General features: G+C 34.6%; 1 protein-coding gene across 1 annotated transcript in view; it reads right to left on the bottom strand.

Annotated features, from left to right (window-relative positions):
- LOC143250010 (nuclear factor 1-like) overlaps positions 1-14,987 on the bottom strand; it is a 78,288-nt gene that overhangs the window by 38,027 nt on the left and 25,274 nt on the right. The window lies entirely within an intron of this gene.

Raw genomic sequence — 14,987 nt, 5'->3', positions numbered from 1 at the left:
ATACATCAGTGTTTACGTACAGAAAACGTAACATTAATTTTCTTTCTTATACTGTTTGGCTTGGAAGTCTAGTGAATATACGAGCGTATCTGACTAGCTGAAATACTTTTTTTGAACTTTAAGTTCATAAATCCGAGATGAAGCATATAATTAATAAATTCTGGGTCACTGTAAAATTAAAAATAGTACTTATCGTACGTCATTGTAATGTTACATAGTACCTCTATTCTTTAATACACACGCTAATATTACATGGTACCTCTATTCTTTAATACACACGCTAATGTTACATGGTACCTCTATTCTTTAATACACACGCTAATGTTACATGGTACCTCTATTCTTTAATACACATGCTTATATGACATGGTACCTCTATTCTTTAACACACATTCTAATGTTTAATAGTACCTCTGGCTTTTAACACATGTTGATGTTAATGGTACCCCTTACAGCGCGCTACACACATTCCGAAGAGCTTCGTCTAATGTGCAAAGTTTTCCATGACTCTTTTCTTTTATCTTCGACACATATAACTTAGATCTAAGAGGCTTTGTTTACAACACAATATTAATTAAAGTTTAAATGTTTGTTATTAAATGCAAAGCTACACGAACAGGTTCTTGTGTTGTGCCCACCACGAGTATCAAAACTCGATTTTAGTTGTTTTTTTAAGTTCAGAGATTTACCGCTGAGCCTCTATTTGTTTGTTTGTTTTGAATTATCGCACCAAGCTACATGAGGGTTATCTGCGCTAGCCGTCCCCAAGGGAAGGCAGCTAGTCATTACCACCCACCACCGACTCTTGGACTACTCTTTTACAAATGAATAGTGGGATTGGCCGTTAGATTATAACGCTCCTACAGCTGGTCTTCACCACCTACCGACGACACTTGGGCTACTCTTTTACTAACGAATAGTGTGTAATGTCTATCTAAATACAGGATTCCGAGTAAAATATTCTACAAATAAAATTAATTTGTCATACGATTCTTAACAAGACAAAAAGAGTGAATAATAAAATAAAACTTGTATGCAGCTAATAATTTCAAAATCTAAACTACTTTTTAAAATTTGCAGCTAGGAGAAGTTTGAGATATATGGCAAGTATAACTAATTATATTCATGCTTCGCGAGCTTTTAAAAGGCGTTCTGACCATAGCTATTGTTGTTGCAACAAATGTTTCGACCACAACTGTGTTTGTTGTGTGCCAACCGTTCGGAAGAGCTCTGGATTCAATGAAATGTGCCGTCGACGATGGATATGGTGGGCATAGTGTGGTTGAAATACCATTATTATATAACAATTTAATCCTTGAAAATCTCTAATGGACGAGATAAAGAAAGTGGTGTTAAAAACTACAATATACTTAAAACTAATGTTTTATGACACATATAATCAATTGCAATCTTGCTTCGTCAGCTTATGAAAGGCGTTCACACCATAATAACTGTAAGCGACGTCACATCAAAAGTCAGAATGTGACAGAGATTGTTATTACATCACACCAGAAGTCAGTAAGTAACTGTAAGTTTGCTATTATATGAGAACAGAAGTCAGTAAGTAACTGTCTGTTATGACATCACAACAGAATCTAGTAAGTAATTGTAAGTGCGCTATTACACCACAACAAAAGTCAGTAATTAGCTGTAAGTCTGCCATTACACCACAACAGAAGTCAGTAAGTAGCTGTAAGTCTGCCATTACATCACAACAGAAGTCAGTAAGTAGCTGTAAGTCTGCCATTACACCACAACAAAAGTCAGTAATTAGCTGTAAGTCTGCCATTACACCACAACAGAAGTCAGTAAGTAGCTGTAAGTCTGCCATTACACCACAACAGAAGTCAGTAAGTAGCTGTAAGTCTGCCATTACACCACAACAGAAGTCAGTAAGTAGCTGTAAGTCTGCCATTACATCACAACGGAAGTCAGTAAGTAGCTGTAAGTCTGCCATTACACCACAACAGAAGTCAGTAAGTAGCTGTAAGTCTGCCATTACATCACAACAGAAGTCAGTAAGTAGCTGTAAGTCTGCCATTACACCACAACAGAAGTCAGTAAGTAGCTGTAAGTCTGCCATTACATCACAACAGAAGTCAGTAAGTAGCTGTAAGTCTGCCATTACATCACAACAGAAGTCAGTAAGTAGCTGTAAGTCTGCCATTACACCACAACAGAAGTCAGTAAGTAGCTGTAAGTCTGCCATTACACCACAACAGAAGTCAGTAAGTAGCTGTAAGTCTGCCATTACATCACAACAGAAGTCAGTAAGTAGCTGTAAGTCTGCCATTACACCACAACAGAAGTCAGTAAGTAGCTGTAAGTCTGCCATTACACCACAACAGAAGTCAGTAAGTAGCTGTAAGTCTGCCATTACATCACAACAGAAGTCAGTAAGTAGCTGTAAGTCTGCCATTACACCACAACAGAAGTCAGTAGTTAACAGTAAGTTTGTTATGATGCCATAACAGAGTTCAATAAGTAATTGTCTGTCTGCTGTGACAACACAAAGTTTTGGACCTACAGACAGCGGAAGAGATTGTTCTAGAACTTGATTAAGGACAGAACGTGACATGCCATTCCTTCAAGCAGTGTGTTATTGAGTTTTAGACACATCACCGATGATCATGTTTAATCATGATAAACTGAAGAAACCTTGACTCAACCCCACCTACCAAGGTCTTGGTAATCTAACTTCTGTCAAGTGACTTGTAGCACCAGGAATCTTTAAAATTCTTTCTTATTTTACTCTCAGGATAAAGAAAACAGAAAGATTTCTTCCTTTTAATATATAGTAAGTGGAATGAAAATACAGTCACTCACCAGATACAAGTTTGTTTGTAGGCGTATTGAAGTAGGTTATCTCTTAAAATTCGACTGACAATATACCATAATAAAACATGAAATGTTGCATTGTGAGAATGGACTGACAATGTTTCATAACAAGAACTACCAATACTAAATAGCACGAATGGACTGACAATGTTTCATAGCAAGAACTACCAATACTAAATAGCACGAATGGACTGACAATGTTTCATAACAAGAACTACCAATACTAAATAGCACGAATGGACTGACAATGTTTCATAGCAAGAACTACCAATACTAAATAGCACGAATGGACTGACAATGTTTCATAGCAAGAACTACCAATACTAAATAGCACGAATGGACTGACAATGTTTCATAGCAAGAACTACCAATACTAAATAGCACGAATGGACTGACAATGTTTCATAACACAGATGAACAGAGAATATCGCCGAGTAAAAAGAAATTGACAGTGTTTTATGGTAATAATGGACTGACAGTGGTTCATAGTAAGATAACACAAATAAAGTTTCGTAGAAAGAATGGACTGTTACTGTTTAATAGTAATAATAGATTGACAGTGGTTCTTAATTAGAACACATTCATATTATTTCGAAGCAAAAATGGACTATTACTGTTTTATAGTAATAACAGATTGACAGTGGTTCTTAATAAGAATAAACTCATAATATTTCGTAGTAAGAATGGACTGTTACTGTTTTATAGTAAGAATAAACTGTTACTGTTTTATAGTAAGAATAAACTGTTACTGTTTTATAGTAAGAATGGACTGTTACTGTTTCATTGTAATAATAGATTGACAGTGGTTCTTAATTAGAATAAACTGATAATATTTCGTAGTAAGAATGGACTGTCACTGTTTTATAGTAATAATAAATTGAGAGTGGTTCTTAATAAGAATAAACTCATAGTATTTCGTAGTAAGAATGGACTATTACTGTTTTATAGTAAAAATGGATTGTTATTGTTTGGTAGCAAGAATTGACTGTTACTGTTTCATATTAATAATAGATTGTCAGTGGTTCTTAATAAGAATAAACTCATAATATTTCGAAGTAAAAATGAACTGTTACTGTTTTATAGTAATAACGGATTGACAGTGGCTCTTAATAAGAATTAACTCATTATATTTGGAAGTAAGAATGGACTGTTACTGTTTTATAGTAAGAATGGACTGTAACTCTTTTATAATAATAACAGATTAGCAGTGGTTCTTAATAAGAATAAACTGATAATATTTCGTAGCAAGAATGGACAATTACTGTTTTATAGTAATAATAGATTGACAGTGGCTCTCAATAAGAATAAACTCGTAATATTTCGTAGTAAGAATGGACTATTACAATTTTATAGTAATAATAGATTGACAGTGGCTCTCAATAAGAATAAACTCGTAATATTTCGTAGTAAGAATGGACTATTACAATTTTATAGTAATAATAGATTGACAGTGATTCTTAATAAGAATAAACTCACAATATTTCGTAGTGAAAATGGACTGTTACTGTTTTATAGTAAGAATGGACTGTTATTGTTTTATAGCAATAATAGATTGACAGTGGTTCTTAATTAGAATAAATTCATAATATTTCGTAGTAAGAATGGGCTGTTACTATTTTATAGTAAGAATAGACTGTTACTTTTTTATAGTAATAATAGATTGACAATGGTTCTTAATTAGAATAAACTCATAACATTTCGTAGTAAGAATGGACTGTCTCTATTTTATAGTAGTAATAGATTGACAGTGGCTCTTAATAAGAATAAATTCATAATATTTCGTAGTAAGAATGGACTGTTACTGTTATATAGTAAGAATGGACTGTCACTGTTTTATATTAATAATACATTGACAGTGGTTCATAATAAGAATAAACACATAATGTTTCGTAGTAAGAATGGACTGTTACTATTTTATAGTAATAATAGATTGATAGTGGTTCTTAATTAGAATAAACTCATAATGTTTCGTAGTAAGTTGGTTGGCTTATTTGGTGTTTTATGTCGCAAAGCAACTAAGCTATCTGCTCCAAACATCCGGTAAAAAGTTAAAATTAAAGTGAAATTAGTAAAATTCATAAAAGGAAATTAAGGTAAAATAAAACAAAGTTTAATTGTTAATAGATAACATAAATAACATTAAAACCAATGTTTACATCTAGTCTACAGAGATTAGTTAAAACTACATTAATACAAGTTGTAAAGGATTTCCTGTGACATAATTGTAATGATCATAACTCGCCAGAAAGACTAGCAGGTAAGTTCTTTGTTTTAAGAATGAACTGTTTCTGTTTTTAGTAAGAATGAACTAAGAATGTTTCATATTATGAATAGTCTGACAATGTTTTGTTTCAGAATGAGCTGACAGTGTTTCGCGTTAACTGTCAATTAGTAATATTACGTTGTGAGGATTTGACAGAAAAATACCTAAGCCAGTTACTTACATAGATCAAAACTAAAACTTAACCTCTGGCAGTAAATATATCTAATTTCATCTGTCGTTCTATTCATTTAGATTAGAATGCATTGTCTCATTTCCTGGGAACCTTCGCTGACGAAGCTAAGCAAATTTAGGATATCAGGTTTCGTCCTAAATACATATACTCAGCTAGGAATGGAAAATAATTCTTTTAGATTACATATACTTGTGTATGTTAGACAAATAAAATGTTTTAACAAATACTGTTAATGACATGAACATTAGAGAAAGAATCCAAGTACTTACGAAACACATAAAAACTCTTTGTTGGCTTCACGCGTTATCACCGATTCCACGTCTCTTGGAAAGCGTGACAATGGTACACGCAGTATATTATATAATCTATCCTGACAACGTTCAGTGACCAACGAAAGCCCATTAAACGGCTCAGACAGTATAACTTGAGAGTAACTTAACAACTAAGACACATGTTAACTGTTTTTTTTTAACGACAGATTCGAGTAATACACCAAAAAACTGACGTGTATGAATATAGAAATTAAAAAATAACATATTGAACAACTAGTAAGATCGTACAGTAAATTAGAAACATTCATAATTAGATAAATAAATTAAGTGTAATAAAAAGGAAAATAATTTACTAAACTTAGCATGAAACTTATCTAATATAATAGATTAGACTGAACTATACGTGGAATAGCAGGTTAGTTTTCAAAGAGGGCGAACGGAAGTAATAAATAAGTACACCTATGTTTTAAGAACTAGTCGACAATCAGGTTTGATAAAGATCACAACAATGATAAGATGTTAACAAAGAAGTGACCAGAAAATGAAATTTGAGAATTAAAGTAATTAAAAGAAATACGTGTAAGTAAAATAAAGAACATAGTGTTGTACAGCTCGCTTTAATGATAGTAAGCATTTAAATTACCACATTGGTCCAATTATAATGTGACTTTTTTTTTATCAACAATTAGGTTGTGAAATTCATAGTCGCCTTATAATCGCGGCTGATCACATACTTCTTCCTCCTACCCTAGCCTGTACCATTCCTGAAATGTTCAGATAACATTCTTCTACGCATGCGCACCAGATGTTCGGCAAAGTGGTCGCAGGCTGTTCAGTTATAGTATTGATTTTGTTGACCTAAAAATGATGTTATGACACTCTGGTTTTTTTTTTCCCATGGTTTCTGAAAATGAGGGTTGTCTTATATTCGAGATCTTCCTATAATCGGGCCAATACGATAATAATGGTTTCCTTGCTATATTTTGTTACCTTAAGTAATATTGGCATTTGTTTTATTTCACGAAAAGCTACACGAGGGTTATCTGCGCTAATTTCTAATTTAGTAGTGTAAGACTAGAGGGAAAGCAGCTAGTCATCACCACCCACCGCCAATTCTTGGGTTGCTAAACGAATAGTGGGATTGATGGTAACATTATAACGCCCCCACAGCTGAAAGCATATTTGGTGTGACGATGATTCGAACCTGTGACCCTCAGATTACAAGTCGAGCGGTCTAACCACCTGGCCATGCCGGCGCCCTTAAGCAGTAGTTAAAGGATTAAGGTGTTGACGGGAATGTTAGAAAAGGTCGTGAATTTTTGTTGTCTGTAAAATTTAAAATCCCATAATCGTAACAAGAGTGTAGAATTTACCATAAAAGTAAATATATCTAATTTTAAAATGTAATAGGATAAATCTCATTGGTGAAAAATTATAATTTATGTACCTTCCCACTAAGCCTTGTATTGGTGAAAACAATGTTTTTTCGTTGTTCATTTTCTTTTAGCTAATGAAATACGAGTGACCACCATCGTAGCACAACTTATTGGAAACGTTCTATTGAAAACTTTTAATAACAATGTTTGATTAATTAAAATACAGTGGTGGATAAATATGTTTGGCAGTGTGAAGAGAACCTTGACAACTTGATAAACGACTGTAAACAGCATAATTAGAAGCGTGGCGGATGTGCAAAGCTTTGTTATAAAGATTTCTAATGTGCAAAAACTTAAGTTCGACTGTAATCCATATGAATCTGTAACTCGTTGCTGAAGTTACAGTCTGTAGATGTTTTATGTTTCTTATAAAGAATCGATCAACAGTGTGTTGTATTTAGAATCGCTTATTGATATCTCGTGTTAAAAATCACTTAAAGACGTCTCGTTATTAGCTATAGAATAATAACGTTTCGTAATCAGAATCTACTAACAACATCTGAGTCGTTTGACATTAGCTCGTGTTACGAATTGATGGAGAAACATTTTGATGCTAGCATTCGAATGTCAATGTTTTGGTATTAAGAACCAACTAAGGATGTTGTGGAACTAAAGACTGGATAAGGATGGTCAGATAATAAAAACTGTTTGAAGGTGGTTTGATACTAAGAACCAACCGACAATGTTTTGCTATTAAGAACCAACTGAGGATGTTGTGGTACTAAAGACTGGTTAAGGATGGTTAGATAATAAAACTGTTTGAAGGTGGTTTGATACTAAGAACCAACTGACAATGTTTTGGTATTAAGAACCAACTAAGGATGTTGTGGAACTAAAGACTGGATAAGGATGGTCAGATAATAAAAACTGTTTGAAGGTGGTTTGATACTAAGAACCAACCGACAATGTTTTGCTATTAAGAACCAACTGAGGATGTTGTGGTACTAAAGACTGGTTAAGGATGGTTAGATAATAAAAACTGTTTGAAGGTGGTTTGATACTAAGAACCAACTGACAATGTTTTGGTATTAAGAACCAACTAAGGATGTTGTGGAACTAAAGACTGGATAAGGATGGTTAGATAATAAAAACTGTTTGAAGGTGGTTTGATACTAAGAACCAACCGACAATGTTTTGCTATTAAGAACCAACTGAGGATGTTGTGGTACTAAAGACTGGTTAAGGATGGTTAGATAATAAAAACTGTTTGAAGGTGGTTTGATACTAAGAACCAACTGACAATGTTTTGGTATTAAGAACCAACTGAGGATGTTGTGGTATTAAAGACTGGTTAAGGATGGTTAGATAATAAAAACTGTTTGAAGGTGGTTTGATACTAAGAACCAACTGACAATGTTTTGGTATTAAGAACCAACCGAGGATGTCGTGGTACTAAAGACTGGTTAAGGATGGTTAGATAATAAAAACTGTTTGAAGGTGGTTTGATACTAAGAACCAACCGACAATGTTTTGGTATTAAGAACCAACTGAGGATGTTGTGGTACTAAAGACTGGTTAAGGATGGTTAGATAATAAAAACTGTTTGAAGGTGGTTTGATACTAAGAACCAACTGACAATGTTTTGGTATTAAGAACCAACTGAGGATGTTGTGGTACTAAAGACTGGTTAAGGATGGTTAGATAATAAAAAGTGTTTGAAGGTGGTTTGATAATAAGAACCAACCGACAATGTTTTGGTATTAAGAACCAACTGAGGATGTTGTGGTACTAAAGACTGGTTAAGGATGGTTAGATAATAAAAACTGTTTGAAGGTGGTTTGATACTAAGAACCAACTGACAATGTTTTGGTATTAAGAACCAACTGAGGATGTTGTGGTACTAAAGACTGGTTAAGGATGGTTAGATAATAAAACTGTTTGAAGGTGGTTTGATACTAAGAACCAACCGACAATGTTTTGGTATTAAGAACCAACTGAGGATGTTGTGGTACTAAAGACTGGTTAAGGATGGTTAGATAATAAAACTGTTTGAAGGTGGTTTGATACTAAGAACCAACTGACAATGTTTTGGTATTAAGAACCAACTGAGGATGTTGTGGTACTAAAGACTGGTTAAGGATGGTTAGATAATAAAAACTGTTTGAAGGTGGTTTGATACTAAGAACCAACTGACAATGTTTTGGTATTAAGAACCAACTGAGGATGTTGTGGTACTAAAGACTGGTTAAGGATGGTTAGATAATAAAAACTGTTTGAAGGTGGTTTGATAATAAGAACCAACCGACAATGTTTTGGTATTAAGAACCAACTGAGGATGTTGTGGTACTAAAGACTGGTTAAGGATGGTTAGATAATAAAACTGTTTGAAGGTGGTTTGATACTAAGAACCAACTGACAATGTTTTGGTATTAAGAACCAACTGAGGATGTTGTGGCACTAAAGACTGGTTAAGGATGGTTAGATAATAAAAAAGTGTTTGAAGGTGGTTTGATAATAAGAACCAACTGACAATGTTTTGGTATTAAGAACCAACTGAGGATGTTGTGGCACTAAAGACTGGTTAAGGATGGTTAGATAATAAAAGTGTTTGAAGGTGGTTTGATACTAAGAACCAACTGACAATGTTTTGGTATTAAGAACCAACTGAGGATGTTGTGGTACTAAAGACTGGTTAAGGATGGTTAGATAATAAAAAGTGTTTGAAGGTGGTTTGATACTAAGAACCAACTGACAATGTTTTGGTATTAAGAACCAACTGAGGATGTTGTGGTACTAAAGACTGGTTAAGGATGGTTAGATAATAAAAACTGTTTGAAGGTGGTTTGATACTAAGAACCAACTGACAATGTTTTGGTATTAAGATTCAACCGAGAGTGTTTTTGTACTAAAATTCGATTCAAAATATTTTGGTTTGAAAAATGGATTTGGTACTTAAAATGGGTTTAGAATGACATTTCACTGAGCATTTGAAAAATCAAGAAAGGAACATTGAAAACCTTCTAGGAATTTATATTCTTTTATGACGTATACAACTTTATAACAGAACTAGGTTTGTTTTTGGAGAAGCACGTGCGACTATTGTTTGTTTTCAGAAGTCAATAGCTCCACCTTAAGCTAGTACATTATTTGTAACATCACTGTGACAAATTTAACGACTAATGACATCACTGTTATTTAAAAAAAAATTGTACAGTTAACTTTTTGAAATAATTTAAATTTAACAGCTTTGTAAAAAAAATCAAAAGCTCCTATTAAATTAACTGAATATATGGAATAAAATCAACATAATCCAACTACGTTACAGACTAAAAAAAACAATCAAAATGAACACTGAACTGTATGATAAAACCACCATCAGCTGGAATACGTTAAGTGGTAAAAAACAGAAATACGAGTTAAATTTTGAACTGTGTGATAAAACCATCAGGTACTGGAATGGGTTATAAAATAAGCAATAACCAATCAGATTTAACTTTTAAGTGTATGATACAACAGTCATTAACCTTAAAGTAACTGTCAGCAACCATTCAAACTCACATTGAAACTCGAGTTTCAAGTTATACCCTATGGAGAACACAGCTATGTGATCCTTTGAAAATCTGGGGCGATTGGTTTGTTCGGTTTGTTTTTGAATTTCGCGCAAAGATACACGAAGGCTGTCTCTGCTAGCCGTCCCTACGTTAGCGGTCTAAGACTAGAGGGAAGGCAGCTAGTCATCACTACCCACCGCCAACTCTTGGGCTACTCTTTTACTAACGAATAGTGGGATTGATTGTCACATTATAACGCCCCCCACGGCTGAAAGGCGAGCATGTTTGGTTCGAACCCGCGATCCTTAGATTACAAGTTGAGTGCCTTAACCACCTGGCCATGCCAGACCTATTTGGTGGTGAAGTATTCACTGTCGAAAAGTGGAAGATATTAAGCAAAACACTAAAGTTAGAATTTTCTGTAGACCAATGTTTCAACGCTCTACTACTTGGTTATATATATATATATATATATATTCAGTATAAGATGTTACCCTCCAAACTAAAGCAAAAACATTCGTTGACATGCTACTTTCTCAGCAAACAAAAACATTCTGTATGGCAATTCACTTCCCATAAAACAAAAGCGTTTCTTATGGTTGTTTTCTAGAAGTCCCCCCGATGAGACAGATATAAGTTTTCAGATTTGCAACGCTAAAATCAGGGGTTCGAATCAGCAGATAGCCCGACGTGGCTTTGTGTAAAAAAAACACACACACACTCAAACTCTTTTCCAGAAAACTAAAACAAATCCATTCCCTATGACACTGAACTTTTGTGAGAAATCTATTCTAATGATCTACAACCAAACACTACATTATTTAGAACAAATTCATCAGAAAAAAAATATAATAACGCAACGTTACTTTGAAGCACGCACGCACACACAAAGAACTTAGACTAAAGATAGTAGCGCCAAAAGTAATGTTACTTATATTGTCTAAAACAAAAGTGTTTTTTTTTTAGTGCCATTGTTTGCTGGTTTATCGATTTACAATATAATTTTATCTTTTTATTTTTCAACGGATAAGCCTGAGTGAAACAACAGAACTAATAAATTTGTCTTTATCGATCACTGATGTCATAAAAAAAAAACACGAACAAAAACAACATTCTGTTTATATTGTTTATTCTTTGAGTAAGCTGTAACGTTATCCCCTAGTTTGTCACTAGAGGTAGCACTTCACACAGCACTTTTTTAATTGTTTTTAATTAACCTCAGAGTCATAGAATTTCTGCAGAACTTGGATAAGTCAGCCTACAAACGTCCTACGTGAGGTTGGTAAAGCATATAAATGATACGGCGTAGTTATCGTCTAGAAAACCTCGGGTGGCCTCAAACGGCACGTGGTAACTAGGGATTATGCTGATTACACTCATTGGTTTGTTTTGAATTTCGCGCAAAGCTACACGAGGGCTATCTGCGCTAGTTAACCATAATTTAGTAGTGTAAGACTAGAGGGAAGGCAGCTAGTCATCACCACCCACCGCCTACTCTTGGGGTACTCTTCTACCAATGAATAGTTGGATTGACTGTCACATTATAACGCCCCCACAGCTGAAAGGGCGAGCATGTTTTCGAATCATGACGGAGATTCGAACCTGTGACCCTCAGTCTACTAGTCGAGTGCCTTAACCACCTGGACATGCCGGGCCTAATTACACCAGGAACCGAGCCAGCTTGATGAGTCCCAGGTTACACGCTCCAACCATCTAATGAATACAATGATAGTCTCTCTTTGCGACAGTGAATCCCTGATGCAGTCTGACATAACACTTATATAAACACCTGAAACAGTGAGAAGAACACACTTAAAGTATGAACAAACTGAACTGATGATGAACATGTCGAGAACCACCAGGAAACACAAACGAACGATGCTAAAGGAAATGATGTATTATGTTGGAATAATCCAACATCAGGATGTATATATCCTTACCCTAAAAAACAAACTACTAAACCAGCTTTTTTAATCATCATTTTCGTTATAAAGTGAAGGTTAATCTCACTTTTCGTTGTTAAAAGAGTTGGTAGTGAGTGGTGTTGATCAGCTGCCTTCTCTCTTGTCCATCACTTGAAAATTAGAGACAGCCTATGAGTAGCTATCTGCGAATTTTCAAAAACAAACAAAGCATCTTTGCTTCTTGCACGCCAAACGAGAGTTTTACGGACTAAATTATGGGGATTTACCTCCTAGATGCTACTAGTATGGGGATTTTTCAATAGCAGACTATAAGACAAGAGAAAAAAAATATAATTTTAAACAATTAACGTGTTCCAGTAATCTGTACTTCACCTTAATACAAACTGATAGAAACATTTTTTTCCTTCTGGTTTAGGAAAGTAGATTCATTTTTAGTCTTCCGAGTACAATAATTATTCTAAGTCTAATGTAATCAAAGAGAAACAAACGTAACTTATTTATGTTGTTACAATACCGTTTTATATCAACATTGCTTTCGAAACCAGACTCAAATGTACATATTAATAAATTCACGTAGTTAGCCAAAATGACTTACATGTGAGGGAAAACAACAGTACATTTGTATTGTGCTTGTTTTTTATGTAACAGTGAAACAGAGGACGCTCCCCTTCTCCTACTGCTAGGAGTAGTCATATCATATATAGGTCTAGCAGGTGACGTCACAAGACTTTTTTATATTCAACGCCGCCATATTGGACGTCGAACATTCCATTCCAGTAATAAACAGTAATCCATATCACAACAGAAATCGATAAAGTCTCACATGTTGAAAAAACTATGATGGCGGTAACATCGTCTTTAACAAAAGATACAGATCTCAAACTGAAGGATCGTTCAGGTTTTTTTTTTCACGTGTCTTTCTTTGAACACATCGATGAGATAATTCATATGATCAGATTACACAATATTAGAAGACAAATTTGCCATTTTTTTCTCCCAAGATGAATATCAGAATGTTACGTCCAAAATGGTGGAATAAATTACGAATCACGTGACTTTTTGACGTCAGTAAAGCAGAGTTGTCTGTCTGTCTGTCTGTGTCCAACTTGTGAGTAACTGGCTGAACCAATTTAGATTAATTTGGGTAGATGAACTAAGAGGGAAAAAAAAAAAGTTTAGCTGGGAAACAGATGTATGAACGACTACAGTCTGGCAGACATTAGAATTTTGCAGTCTTAACGCCATAAATAAAAAATGAATTCAGCGAGGAGGTCGGTGGCAAAATACGTAAAGCCAACATCAAACGAAAGTTACTTTTAATGCTACCCTTAACACGAGTACCTTTCCCTAGTACGAACAGTTTGAGGGTTACGGCTCAAAATAATTGAAGGCGACAGCTCTCACCCCCATTTACAGTGTTACATTTTAGCTTGGAATTGCAGGGCACCACTACAAATTAACAGTTCTGTACTGACATAAGTTCAAATTTCCAACTAAACAACTTTTTGTACTTTATTTTAATTTGTAACAACTAGTTTTTTACGACATAATTTATGCGTTGATCATACCCTATGTGGAAACTGTGCAATAGGTTCTTGATGTATATCTAAAAATAGGTTTTCCATACGGTATTTACTGATTATTTTTTAATTTCGCGCAAAGCTACACGAGGATTATCTGCGCTAGTCGTCCATAATTTAGTAGTGTAAGACTAGATGGAAGGAACATAGTCATCACAACCCACCGCCAACTCTTGGGCTACTCCTTTATCAACGAATAGTGGGATTGATCGTCACATTATAACGCCCCCATGGCTAAAAGGGAAAGCATATTTGATGTGACAGGGATTTGAACTCGCGACCCTCAGATTACGAGTCGAGTGTCTTAACCATCTGGCCATACCGGGCCGTATTTATAGATATGCAGCAACCAACTATGACTTGTCAAAATAAAATTATTAAAGAAACACGTTTTATTACTGGTGTCACTTCGTGCAGCATTAAATAAAACGGTCATATTTTGTGTCATAAACCACCAAACAAACCAACCAACTTACTACGAAATATTATGAGTTTATTCGTATTAAGAACCACTGTCAATCTATTATTACTATAAAACAGTTACAGTCCATTCTTACTATAAAACAGCAACAGTCCATTTTACTATAAGCGACTGATCCGTAACATGTCAAGCACTACACTACAATTTCATAGCAACATGAATGGTCTTTAACACGCCAAGCACTAGGCTACGCATCCTATGACTAAACAAGAATACCATTACAGTTTGAAAGACAACACAAGTTGGACAATCCTGTAACTGTCATGTTCTCCCAGTCTTAACAGGCATAGCACCACTTTACTTTAAGGTCTGATAAATTAATACCTTTCGGATGGCCCATATGTTTAATACATTTGCTACAACAGCGACAAATCCGAAATATTTCAACCAATCTCCTGTATTGTAAATTCTTCCTGAGATTTAAGTTTTCAGTAACCAGAAAAGTTGAAATTTCAGTGCTTGATTTGTAATGTACAGTTCGGTCATGTCCAAATACTTAGAGTTTTGG

Source organism: Tachypleus tridentatus, chromosome 4 (assembly GCF_004210375.1).
Source record: "Tachypleus tridentatus isolate NWPU-2018 chromosome 4, ASM421037v1, whole genome shotgun sequence".
NCBI lineage: Eukaryota > Metazoa > Arthropoda > Merostomata > Xiphosura > Limulidae > Tachypleus > Tachypleus tridentatus.
The sequence above is the reverse complement of the archived record's forward strand: the minus strand, read 5'-3'. Positions and strand labels throughout refer to the sequence as shown.